At 34.7% G+C, this 10,063-nt stretch overlaps 1 pseudogene; it reads right to left on the bottom strand.

Moving 5' to 3' along the window:
• Positions 1-5,937: 5,937 nt before the first annotated feature.
• LOC131039473 (clathrin heavy chain 2-like) lies at positions 5,938-8,295 on the bottom strand (annotated as a pseudogene).
• Positions 8,296-10,063: the final 1,768 nt, after the last annotated feature.

Below are 10,063 nucleotides of genomic sequence, written 5' to 3'. Positions count from 1 at the left end.
CCTTTGTATCAGCTTTTAATATGCTTAGTTGGATCCGTTTCTATGTAGGGATCATTTAGGATTTATTGACCAAAGTGGTCATTTGTATATTGGTTGTGCTCGACTATTAGGTAGGAATGTAAATGACATGAACCCTATGTTACTATAACTTAATTAATTATCAGAGGGGTCTTGTAGTTGAGCAGACCCGGAGATGTAGCCCTCTAGGGGTGAACTCCAAGATCATTTTGGTGTTATGCGATACTTTTGTTCTTGTTTTTCATGGTTAGTGTTAGCATGTATGGATGTCAATTTGATAGAATGTATAAGCGGGTTAGATGAGAATTATCGTAATGCATGTATGTAGTTGTCTTTTATATGCAATAAATGGATCATGAAGGAATGTACTCTAGTAATGTTAATGAAAATAAGTATGCATGAAAAGACCTCATTAGTTATGATGATATTATAGAGTGTTTTGGAACAAGATGCATTGTATGGGTTTAATGTATAATTGAATGTAACGAATGGATAACAATAATTGGATGAACTCGTCATATTACCTAAATTGTAACTCTAATGGATGAACTTCATTTAGTCATTTACATTTTAATCTTAATAAATGAACTTCATCATAATAGCTATATTCTAACTAAATTGGATGAACTCAATTAGTCATTTACATTTTACTCCTAATAAATGAACTCCATCATATTAGCTTCTTTCTAACTATAATGGATGTACCCATCAAGCTATCTATATTTTAACCCTAATGGATGAACTTCATTATGCTACTTACATTTCAACCTTAATAAATGAACTTCATCCTAATAACTACATTCTAACTATAATGGATGAACTAAATTGGTTATTTACATTTTAACCTTCATAAACGAGCTTCGTTATGTTAGCTATATTGTAATTAAAATGGATGGACTTGCCAAGTTAACCATATTTTAACCTTAATGGATGAATTTACATGTTATTTATATTTTAACTTCTATGGGTAAATTTTCTCATGTTAGCCTCATCTTCAAATATAATAAATGAATGCTTCCTAATTTCTATAATGTTAATTCACTGAACAATTTATATCCATGTTTCAAGAAATAGCATGTAATTAAGATATCTTGATTAATTGGATCAGATGTCGCGAGTTGAGTTAGGTGTTAAGTTACATAATCACGTTGGGAAACTCCTTAGGTTGGTTTAGACTTCTGCTGTCATCGAAGCTTTAAGATAACTCAATGTATCTTAATGTTGTGTATTAAAGTTTTAAAATAAATAAATAAATAAATTTTGCACTCCATTTGAGTGTTTTAACTTTAACCCTTTGGGGTTTCTTGGCGGGGCATTACATTGCATGTATAGCTCTGCTTATTTTTCACATATACCTTATTCGCACTTACTTACATTCCCATATCATTCTCACAAATGAGATCTTACATATATACCGAAGCTTAAGACCAAATGTATAGGTCGACTTACAAGGAATATTACAATAAAATCAATTACAAATAAATCAATATGCAATGCATCATGTCAACTTAATGCATTTACAATAATAACAAATCATCTCCATAACGTGTCGTGCTGATCTAGAATAGATTGTCGGTGCATAACCTAGACCTATTTGTTGGTAACAACAAATATGCAAACCCGATTAGATCAATAAACCAAATCACCAAAACCAAGTGATCAAATAATGTCTTCAACATAACCAAGTACTCTCCAAGTCATTCCAAGTGCCGGTGAACCAAATATAGGTGACTATGCATAAGTCACTGAACATGCCGGTGGACAAAACCAAAGATCTCCAAGTGCTGATAAGGCTTACAAGTGTTGACAAGTGTTGACATCAATTAAAATACCATATCAACATATCCAAGATACCACTCCTCACGGGGAGTCAGTTTTTCATGAGAAATGTTTGGCACTTCTTTCCACTTAGATGTTTTCTTTTTCATAGCTAGTGTTGTCATCAATTCCAAAGGGGGAGATTGTTGGCAATATGGAGGAATTGATTATGGGGAGATTGTTGGAAATATGAACGAATTAATTATGCGTTGCATTGATGTTTTGTCATTGATGTCAATACTAGCTATTATGGTTGGTTACCGACATATAGGTTTTGGTTACCAGTAGATAGGTTTTAGTTACCGGTAGAAGATCTAGTGTTACTGGCAGAAGGGACTATTTGTTGGACACTTCCGACATGTTTAGATTAATAGAGTATGTTTGGTTTTATGTGTTACATGTTCTTGGATCTTGTTTTGGTTAGTTGGTATTGACTTGGAGCATGTTCAGAAAGAGGAGTTGGTTGATTATTGAAGATCGAATTGGGTTTATGTAAAAGGTCAAAGGCCTCTGGTATTGAGCTTAACCGAGATTGTAATCAGGCATGGTAGATGCTATCTCTAGCACTTCATTCTTTTGGATTGTTGTCCAATTATCTTGAGGTGGTTATAAACTCTCTGTAGTCAGTGAGACTCTTTTGTAATAAGCGGTATGCTCTAAGTAGTGTGCCTTCCTACATGTGCAGACCCCTCATTGTATCACATACTTTCTACAGAAGTATCATTTGACTGTGGGTAGGCTTCTCACCATGGTTTTTCCCTTTTCCAGTTTTTCCACGTACAATCATGGTGTTATGTGGTATGGTTGCATTGTGTTGATTATTTATTTCATTGTTAAGTTTTATTGCTTACCGGTATTTGTTTCTACCAGTATCTATTTTTGCTATTCCAGTATTCAATGTTTATGTTCTCCGGTTAAAGGTTGTGAAGTCGATTAATTGATATAATTTGTTGACAAGTGATTCATCCCCCCCTCTGAATTGTCCACCAATTATCCTAACAAAGACATCATCAGTGTTATGCTTACCAACAAAAGAAATAGAACCTCTCCCATGGATTACACAAGCTTTGTCATCTCCAAATCTAACTATTCCACTATCATAATTTTCCATACTTACAAATTTGCTTTAATCACCAGTCATATGATGTGAACAATCGCTGTCAATCATCCATACACTCTTAAACTTTTACTGCCAAAGCCTTTTCTTCAACAGAATGGCTAGTGGAATCAATAGGCATAGGTCCATCTTCCTTAATGGAAATAAAAACAACTTCATTTCCTTCTGATTCTTCATCTGTAATACATTTATTTGCAGCATAATAACAATTCTTCTGGTTCCTAAATGTTTTATTAGACTTATAAGGCTTATCATACTTCTCATGCTTCTCATATCTATCATTCCTATCATACTTATCAAACTTATCGTGTCTGTCATAATTAGTCATTCTATCCAAACATCTAGAAGAAAAATGTCCTATCTTATTGCAAGTAAAACATTTAAAGGTAATTTCCCATCATACTTACGAACACTTTTAGGAAATCTTTGGGCAATCAATGCTTCAAGCTCATAAAACTCTCTCTCTTTCTCTACAATATTTCTTCTTTCTCTTTCATACCTGGATATCCTGCACTCATCATGATCATACTTCTTCTTACCAAAAATAGATACTGATGCTCTAAAAGTTGTCTCAGACTTTCCATGCGATTCTCCAAATTTTCTTAGCTCAAATGCAACAAGTTTTACAACCAACATATCTCTTGTTACTATAGTTACACTCTGGATCTCATCTATAGCAGCAAACTTATGTTTGTAAGGAGACAAAGATCTCAACACCTTAACAACAATCTCATCTTCCTCAATCCTCCCACCAACACATCTGCTACCAACAAAAAAATCATTCACCTTAGCCATGTATGAATGTATGTTTTCATCATCTCCCAGCTTCAATGTCTCATACTTTCCTTTCAAAATCTGAAACTTAGCAACTTTCACTTGATTATCACCTTCATACAGGATCTCAAGCTTCACCCAGATCTCATGGGCGGTCTGAAGTTCCATTACATTTGTCACTTCAGATTCAGTCAAGACACTAAGTAATGCTTCCTTTTCTCTGATATTATATTTAGCTTCCTTAACTTCATTTGGAGTGGATGGCCCATTCTAAGGAAAAACATAGACGTTCTTACTAATCTTCCAGTAATATTCTCCAGGACATTTCAAGTGCACCTCCATCCAGCTCTTCAACATAGTATAATTGCTTCCATCAAACCTCAGACTGTCCTTCTTGAAAATAATACCTTGTGTTGCCATCCTAGATCTCCCCAAGTGATTAATCTTCTATCGAAGGAACTAGCTCTGATACCAATTTTAGCAACAATCAAGAAGGAAGACTAAGAGGGGGGGTGAATCACTCTTTACCGAAAATAAGATAATCAAACACCAAAGCATAAACTGATAAACTGTAGCAACTGGAAGATAAGAAAATGAACAACACAACACACAACACCAATATTTTTGACATGGAAAACCTGGTCAAGGGAAAAACCACGGTGGGAACCTACCCACAATAAGATGATACTCTGCAGTAGTATGTGAAAGTATTACAATGGGGAATGCACATGCATTTAGGCACACTCCTTAGAGCTCACTGCTCAAAACATATATGCCTAAAAGGCTACAACCCTTAGGGAAGTCTCACTAACTTACAAAATGAATCGGACTAAAAGAAATGAACTGCAATAATAGCATCCACATACCGTAGATGATAGTTTAGGTTAAGCATAATTGTCTCCTCTGCAACACCAATCTCACCACAAAACATCACCAAATGATATATCTCTTGTTCGCACACATAACTCTCTCTAATAGTGCAGACATAACACCAATTCCCAAATTACATAAGTATATCACCTATATATACAATTCATCAACCTTGATAGCAAGGTCGGCTAAACCCTCTACCCTCAACTCATAAATACACAAATTACATTACACAATACAAGGATCGATGACCGGACTAATATTATGATTTACATTACATAGCATGGACATAATTCAAATTCCCACATGATCATATGCACCATAAATCATGCAAAGATCAACCGCAATACGATACACCATTAGACATACCACATAACACACAAATCATCACCGATTGATAGAAATCACCGAAAAACCCACAATCGATGTGGATCACCAAAACAAATAGGAAATGATTAGGAGACATCAAAAAACATGTTAGAATCATTAAGAATAATTGCACCAACTCCACCTTCCAAATATTCATCGATCAACATCTCACTAGTACATTTGGGGCTTAATTCCGATGACAGTTCGTTAAAATTCTGACTACAATTTGTCAGACTGCCGACAAGCAATGCCGTCGAAATTATAGTCAGACAATATGATGGTGCTCAAGAACATTGGAATTCTAATGCCGTTGAAGACTCTTCCAATGACAACCATGCTTGCGCTTAGCTGTTGGTAAAACTCCATAAGTCGTCGGAATTCCAATAGCTTCCAGATAATGTTCCGATGGTGAACATGACCGCCCATCTAGTGAGAATGCTGCCAGATATATATCATCCTTGTCGAATGTTTCATGGGGTCCATCAGACTTATGATGACATTCAATGGCAACCAGGGCATCCACACCAATGAGGATGTTGTATGTGCGATGGTTTGGGCATTGGAATAAATTGGGTGGGTGTCAAAATTATGATGACCTCCTCACTACTTATCCGACGAGGATGTTATCAAACATACAACATCCTCATCAGATGCTTGGTGGATGGAAATATTTAAACTGATTGACCAATACAATAATACTAAAGATTCATTATTCTGTATCAACCAACCAAACGACAATAAAAACAATTTGACAATATAAGCATGTGATGGTTTAGCGTTGGATGCTTGGTGGATGGAAAGATTTGAACTAATTGATCAATACGATAATACTAAAGATTAATTATTCTGTATCAACCAACCAAATGAAAATAAAAAATAATTTGACAATCTAATCTTTCCACTCGAAGACCAGCCTCAAAAAACCATGTATGATTGAAGAATTGTGTCCCATGTTAAGTTCTTCAATCCCATCAAAAGCCACCCATAGGTGGCATACCATAAGCTGGCATGGGAGGCATTCCCATTCCACTCATACTTGGATGAAAAGAAAACCTCCATGCCCACTCCCATGCCAAGCATTGGAGGTGCTGGTAAAGCAAGGGGAAGAAACTGAGCATACATATTCTATAAACAAAATAGGCACATGTATTTCTGCAGAAGATTTAAAATGTTTATTAAAGAGAAACTTAAAATATTCACAGAATCATCAGATAGTATCAAGAACCTAAAGTAGGTATGGAAACACAAAGTCAATCATATTATTCATCCAACCAAGTTCCGAAGCCACATCTGGTCTCATCAAGTCATAGCATATGAACAAGCATGAAGCCAAGCATTCTTTCTTGCCCTATAGTTCCAAATACAAAAGTAAGCCCCATTTTAATGCCCCATTCAAAACTAAAAAAATAAAATTATACTTTAGACTATGAGAGAGAACAACCAACTATATATTTTACCAATTGTATACGTGTTCCACAAAATACACCAACAATTCCTCTGGAAGCTTATGATCACCCGATTGAGAACTAGTTTCCATTGTATCCTTGTAGAGATTATCCTTTTTAGATAGTGCAACATGTTAGCACATGATTTTTCTATAATTTCCTTAAAAATGCTATTTTTCTATAATTTTCTTAATTATGCTCTTAAAAATGTTATTTTTCTATAATTTCCCTAATTATTCTCTTAAAAATACTATTTTGCAAATTAATTATACTCTTAAAAATGCTATCTTTTTATAATTTCCTTAATTATGCTCTTAAAAATGCTATTTTTCTATAATTTCCTTAATTATGCTCTTAAAAATTCTATTGGAGGTGATGGCAAAGCAAGGGAAAGAAGTTGAGCATACATTTTCTGTAAACAAAATAGGCACATTTATTTGGATTTTTAAAAACCATTAGTAGAGTAGAACAAGTGCTCCTTGAGGCTCAATTAAGCAAAATGAATACATGTTGAGCAACAAGATCTTTCTCTTCTTTCTCCTTGGTTTTATCTTCTTGGATAGCCTCTAACTTGTCTTTAACAAGCTCATCAACTTTTGTCGTGTATTCTTGAATGAACTTTGAAAAAGAAATTTTTTAATATTATCTATTTAATTCTGTAGAAGATTTAAACTATTTATTAAAGAGAAACTTAAAATATTCACAGAAGCATTAGAGTAAATCAAGAACCTGAAGTAGGTGTGGAAAGATAAAGTCAATCATATTATTCATCTAGATAAGTTCCAAATCCACATCTGGTCCGATCAAGTCATAGCATATGAACAAGCGTGAAGAAAAGCATTCTTTCTTTCCCTATAGTTCCAAATGCAAAAGTAAGTCCCATTTCAATGCCCCAATCCAAAATGAAAATTAAAAATATACTTTAGCCTGTGAGAGAGAACAACCAACTATATGTTTTACCAATTGTATACTTGTTTCACAAATTACACCACCAATTCCTCTGCAAGTTCATGATCACTTAATTGAGAACTAGTTTCCATTGCATCATTGTAAAGATTATCCTTTTTAGACAATGCAACATGTTAGTACATAATTTTTCTATAATTTCCTTAATTATGCTCTTAAAATTATTATTTTTTTATAATTTCCTTAATTATGCTCTTAAAATGTTATTTTTTAAATTAACCTTGCTCTTAAAAATGCTATTGGAGGTGCTGGAAAAGCAAGGGGAAGAAGCTGAGCATACATTTTCTGTAAACAAAATAGGCACATATTTATTTGAATTTTTAAAAATCATCAATAGAGTAGAACAAGCGCTCCTTGAGGCTCAATTAAGGAAAATGCATACCTATTGAGCAACAAGATCTTTCTCTTCTTTCTCCTTGGATTTCTCTTCTTGGAGAGCCTCTAACTTGTCTTTAACAAGCTCATCAACTTTTGTCGTGTATTCTTGAATGAAATTTGAAAAATAATTATTTTGGATATTAGCTATTTAATTCTGTAGAAGATTTAAAATGTTTATTAAAGAGAAACTTAAAATATTCACAAAATCATCAGAGTATATCAAGAACCTAAAGTAGGTATGGAAACACAAAGTCAATCATATTATTCATCCAGGAAAGTTCCAAAGCCACATATGGTCTGATAGAGTCATAGCATATGAACAAGCATGCAGTAAAACATTCTTTCTTTCCCTACAATTCCAAATGCAAACCTAAGCCCCATTTCGATTCCCCAATCCAAAATGAAAATTCAAAATATACTTTAGCCTCCGAGAGAGAACAACCAACTATATTTTTCAACAATTTTATATACCTATTCCACAAAATACACTAGCAATTCCTCTGCAAGTTCACGATCACCCGATTGAGAACTAGTTTCCATTGCATCCTTGTATAGATTATCCTTTTTAGACAATGCAACATGTTGGTACATAAATTTTCAAATTAATTATGCTCTTAAAAATGCTATTTTTCTATAATTTCCTTTTATATATTGAGCAATTTTTCCATAAGAATAGTTACTGTTGGGTTTTATGTGTAGGTACAATCTTGTAGTGACAATCTCCATCCATTAGTGACTTCTCTCCAAAGATTCAACTATTGGGTGGGCATATTGAGGGTGGCATTGAGATAGGATAAAGCACTCTGGGTTTCCTTTTGAGGTGAGGAGGCCTGGCAAACAGGTTCTTGGGATTGATCAAAGTGCACAAGTAATTATCAGAAAGGGTAAAGCTCCCATGCAAAACAAAGTTTTTGTTCAGATTTATTCAATCCATTATCAATTTTTGTATCTTAAAGAAGGAGTTGAAAATTATTGAAATTTCACATTATCGGTATAAGTTATACCAATGAGGGAACCTAAACTAACAAAGACCAATTTTGCATTGGGCTACCATATACTGGTGAGAGAGAGTAGCAAGTCGGAGTTGTACTCATCCGTAGAAGTTATATCGATCAAGAAGCAAAGTTGAGGAGAATTGATGCATCGCCAAAAATTATACCGAAATGACCCATCGACATAGTAAACACTAGTGGCAGCAGAGGAGAATTGTCTTGCTGATAGCCAATGAGGCTATTGGTAAGACTTATACCGATAAGAGTGGCAAAAAGAAGAGTCCATCGGTATAATGAAAGTGATCGCTATGTGTTACTTTGAGCCACCCCAATTCTTGAAGAAATCATTAGTGAAATATATACCAAGGGAACATACTCTATTAGGAAGACATTGCTTATTGGTATGTTTCATTTCAGATTACCCTGATACCCGATGAAGGAGCGGACTGATTGATCGGAGCAAAGACACTATCGAGAAGATTCATGGTGATGAATCCTGTTGCGTCGGTATAACCAAAGTGATCAGTATGTGGTACTTTGAGCCACCTCGACGCCCAAAGATATCATCGGTGAAACATATACCGATGGAACATACTCTATCGAGAAGACTTCTCTTATCGATATGTTTCATTTCAGATTACCCCGATACCCGATGAAGGAGTGGATTGATTGAGTGGAGCAAAGACTATCGGGAAGACTCATGGCGATGAAGTTGTTTGCATCGGGAAGAGATATGTCGATGGTGAAGTCCATCGGGGAAACAATGCCTATCGTGATAACGCTAAATGAGCTCACCTAGTGCTGAATGAGAATATCGGTTTGAGATATACTGATGAGGATGGAAAGGAGTGATCAGATTAGGGTATCTCGATAAGAGAAAGTAAGATGTCAAAAAATATAAAGGGCTATTCAGAGAGCTCCAATAGGGAAATATTCATCCGAGAGACATATGTCGACGAGCCATTGTCATATCAGAATTTAAAACCAAAATTTTTAAAAATATTCTATTTAATACTTGCAGTAGATGCATCTATGGTTTCCATGAGGCAAATTTTATGAGAAGTTCATTATTGAAAAAGAATATGATGAAACTAGAAATTTCTTTGTCTAAATAATGCGTTGGTAAAAGAAGAATACACAGATAGAACACATTGCGCCTTTTAAAAATAGAGTAGAGGATTGTAATTGTAGAACTGGAAGCTTCAAGTTCAATAGGAAAGAAGAGGGTGGCCAAGAGCCTTGACTCTAAGGCAAAGAAAGGAAAAAATAAAGAGGTGCCTCCAGTGAGGAGGTTAAACCAAGACATGATAGACCAA

Source organism: Cryptomeria japonica, chromosome 9 (genome assembly GCF_030272615.1).
Source record: "Cryptomeria japonica chromosome 9, Sugi_1.0, whole genome shotgun sequence".
Classification (NCBI taxonomy): domain Eukaryota; kingdom Viridiplantae; phylum Streptophyta; class Pinopsida; order Cupressales; family Cupressaceae; genus Cryptomeria; species Cryptomeria japonica.
Note: the sequence above shows the minus strand (reverse complement) of the source record. Positions and strands in the feature narration are given on the sequence as shown.